The following is a 4,483-nucleotide window of genomic DNA, read 5'->3' on the forward strand; positions in this document are numbered from 1 at the left end:
ACAGATCATCTAGCCTGAGTCCCTGCCACAGGCAGGAATGAATGCTGGGTTCACAAGACCACAAACAGGTGATCATCCAATCTCCTCTTGACTTGGCCCAAGGTAGGGGCAAGGACCACTTCCCTTTAATTTACTTTGGATTCAGAGATTTGGTCACCAAATCGGACTGAATCTCCTCTGAATTGAATCATCACCCAAAGCTTCACACAGCCCTAGTATCGGGCTACATTGGGCTCTCCCAGAGACCTCGGCCTGCCTGCTTTAAGATGAGAAAATCTGTTTGCCCTGCCTGCCAGTCACTGGAAGAGCCAAGGATCTGGAGAGCGACTCCTTGGAACTATTTTGTTCATCAGCTTATTCTTGGCACCGCAGAATGGCTGAGCTCAGGGGCAGCCCAGTGAGCTAAGCAGGGTCCAAATCCCAAGCAGCTGTTTCTTTCTCCCTTGCTATTTGCAAACTGTAGTTATCAGTGAAGTGAAACTTTTAACAACCTGGGGGAACAGATCTCAGGAACCAGGGGCATTTATAGATGTGCTCTGGGAGGTGGGCAGGGGGTGCTAATTAACATGTCAACATTTATCAACATCACTGCCCTGAAAAATGGCAGCAGGATGGTTTGAACTAAAGCTCATTGAACCAGCTTTAGTTTAAAGCACCCTGCTGCCATTTTTCAGTGCAGGGACGCTGATACACGTACCGCTGGGGTTTCTTTATATGTGCCAGGAGGCTGCTTCGATATGCTGTAATTACAGCATGTTGGAGCACATTTGATTAATTGAGTCTGCTGGAGTGTAGGAGTTATTGCACTCCAGCAGACTCCAGCATCATATGAATCAGCATCCCTGGGCTGAAAAATGGTGGCAAGGTGCTTTAAATTAAAGCTGGTTCAATGAGCTTTAGTTCAAAGCACCCCACCACCATTTTTCAGTGTGTGGATCCTGATACATGTGATGCTCTGAGAGCTTTTAATTAGCATGGCTCTTGGAGCTGTACTAATTAAGGCGTCCCCCTGCCCACCACCTCCTGGAGCATGTGTGTAAGTGCCCCTGGAGTGTTCCAGTAGACTCGATTAATTGAGTCGAGCAGCTTAACTTTCCACAGACCCGATTAATCGAGTCTGCTCTGACGTGCTGTAATTACAGCACATCAGAGCAGCCTCCCTGCACATGTATAGGACCCCCAGGTGTCTGCTTCATGTGGCCAAACATTGTTGATATCAGTCCATTCTGCTCACAATTTTTGCTTTTGCACGGAAAGAAGTGAATGGTGGCCCCGAATGCCAGGTAGAAGGGCTCCTGGCTGCAGGAGGTGATTCAAACTGACAGTCCTCAGATTAGAGGGCCCATGCCTCTCTCCCAAGATCTCCTGTGGAGATGCCACTTGTGGGTCTGGGACCTCTTCATGGAGCAACAAGATTCCCCGTTTGGTGGGGACAGCCTGTTCTCAAAGCTTGTCCCTCCAGAGGAACAGGGGAGGTTCCTGGGGAAAACTGAAGAGGTATCTGGAATTAGTGTCTTAACCTGGCCACCAGCATGCTGCACTCTCTGGCTCTGGTATCAGTTATTGTTACCAGCAGAAGCCTCCATAAACATAGGTGCTGACTTTTATTTTTGCTGGGGGCAGCTTAAGATGATGGACATGTGGAAAGTTTTACACATTTCAGGTGACAGCTCTCTTTCCAAGGGAGGCCTGGGCCCATGTACTTGGCACCTCTGTCCAGAAGTATGTGATCTTCTGGCCTGCTGCCCTACTTAGGACAGCGTGGGTATGCACAGAAGGGTCAGAGTATGTGGCGCAAAAAGTGTGATTGGAGTCTGAAGTAAAGATGAGCAACTGGATCTGAGTGATGGGGGAATGCATCAAGAGAGAGTGAAGTGATTGGAAAACCTGTGATTGACATTAATGGACAAGACCTTTACCCAGAATGATTGGTTAGAGAAAATGGTATGACATAAGTGAATAAAAACCTGCAGTTCAGTGCTCTAGTGTGTATGTGTGTGTCTGTTGAGAGGTTGTATTGTCTGGAGTGGCTAGTGAGAGACAGTTGTGCTTAGCTGTTTGGTTGTGAAATTGGTGTGCACGACACTTGATCACTCCCCATGGAGGATGAGTAGTGGTACTGTACTACACCTACTACACTAACATCCCACCTGGCAGTGCCTGATGCCAACACTGCCAAGCAGCCTCATTCAACCTTAACCCTCCTGCCCACCAGAATACAAATTTATCTTCTAGTGGGTCCAGGTCTTTGGATTTGGCTCATTGCACCCCTCCTTCCCCTGTTTAAGATGGAAACCATGCTTCTCCATCTGGGACATCTCCTGTACCCCTGAAGTCTTGGAAACCATCACTCTAACTTGGTTTGGTTAGTTCTTTAAGTGCTCAGAGGCCCAGGGGATTTGAATTTGTCTAACTTATGTAAATATTTTATAATTGTTTTTTTCTGTATTCCAGACTGCAATTCTACCCCCTTGTTAAAATCCATTGTTTTAAGCATCTGCTCACAATTAACTGGGTTAGGAGAAGGGGAGGGAAAAGAGGAAACTTTGGCATTCCCCCCACCCTACATCTGTGATCCAGCTCTTTCCAGGCTATCTCCACCCCAACAAGATAGAGTTTGAGGTCAGCACATTGGCTGCCTCACTTTGGGTTTCCAGAACCCCAGTTTGCTGACAGGACTAGGCCCCAAGGGAATCCATCTGTGCACACAGGCATGAGTGGATGTTTTTGAAATTTCAGGCATTAAGAGACAGAACAGACTTTTCAAATATTGTTTACCTCCCCCTCAAGAAGATTTACTTGAACAAAGGGAAAGAAGCTTTCCCAAAGCTAAGTCATGTCACCGTTGAACAACAAGGACTTTGTTTCTTTCTGGTCTGTGCAGTTTGGCCTATGAAAGCAGCTCAGCATCGCTGTCTTCAGAGCCCATAAACCACAGTGAACTGTTTAAAGCTGCAACAATCCAAAGAGGCTCCTAATGAGAAACCGATGGTGACCTCTAGTCTAAATTGCTAACAGAAGCTAGCACTAAACTGCATGATATAACCCCCTTCTTCTCCCCCTCTGCCTCTGTACCTCCAAAAGTGTGTCCTCTCAGGAGGCAACAGAATGGACAAGCCACCTTCTATCAGAACACAGGGATCCATGTAGCAAAGAGTGGGAGCAAGGCCTGGATAACTGAGCAGCAAAAGCCTGGGAGTTTTTAAAGGAAAGCCAACATGAACAAATGACCCTGATTGGATTCTGCCAGTGGCCTGGTCAGAGGAATTTAGGATGGCTGCAACTGGCAAAGGGTTGATCTGCATACCTGGCCGCATCTCACATCAAGGAATTATGACTGTCAGAAAGACATGAAGAGAAAGGAGACCCTGTTCCTCATTGATGCAGTATTCACCAAAGGGATGCCCTCAGCTGGACACAGAGGAAGACCTTGGAGGAAGACTTCAACCCAGCTGGCTCCTCCATGGGGAGCCAGCATGAAGACTCATGCTTGATCCAGCATGGACGTTGAGAGCTCAGGCCCCCTCTACATGTGCAGGTAAAGGCATGATGGGATCTGATGCACGATTAACACAATTGCACCTCCTGCTATGCCACACATGCATGGCAGGAGGCACGATTGTGGGATTGTGCTTTAGATCTCTTCATGCCATATTTCCAGTGCAGGGGGAGTACGATCCCAGGTTCCCCCTTTGCATTAGCAAGAAGCAGGTTACCGCAGCTGGGAGCCCTATGCACCCCAGGTAAGGGGCTCCTAGCCATGATCCCTAGGGCTCTGGGGTGCAAGAAATCTGTGGACCTTGGGAATCATGACTACCATGATCCCTAGGGCTCAGCACACTTCATGCTGGACATGGTGCACCCCTGCAGTTGGGAACCCTATCAGCTGATGGGACTCCCAGCTGCAGGTGAGACCCTGCTACACATGCAAAATAAAGCTCAATAGCAACCAGCTTTAAAGTCAGTACACATTTTTGAGGTCTAAATTTATAGCTGGTTGGAGCTTTTTAAAATAGAATAGCTACTTTGCACACGTAACTGGTCTCCAGTTAATCATGCAATACCTGTAAGGTGTAGAGAGGGGCCATAGTGACACTGGTGTGAACCAGCCTATAGTGGTACTCTTCTGCATTTATGCTGCTGTAGGAGGGTGGAATGGGGCCAATGGCTCAGAAAGCTAAATACAGAATGGAAAACACACCTGGGCAAACAGAGGAGCAGGAGCAAAAGCAGGCAGGACAAAGAGTTCTCTTTAGGCTGGCCTGGCCATATGCTATTTGTCAAACTTCCAGCTGTGCTGGCTGTTGGCCTGAGCCAGTCATCATGTACCAGTGTGGGTCTGTTGTGAACCAAAACTTTTCATGGGAGAATCACAGCTTCCAGGCAAAGGTGAAGTTTAAAGGGGAACCAGCAGGCCCTGTCCCATTGAGAGTAAGGAAGCCGTGTTTTATGGGAGATATCCTCAAGCCCCAAGAGGATGCAA

The sequence above is a fragment of the Gavialis gangeticus genome, unplaced genomic scaffold (genome assembly GCF_001723915.1).
Source record: "Gavialis gangeticus isolate Ggan-Ray unplaced genomic scaffold, GavGan_comp1, whole genome shotgun sequence".
NCBI lineage: Eukaryota > Metazoa > Chordata > Crocodylia > Gavialidae > Gavialis > Gavialis gangeticus.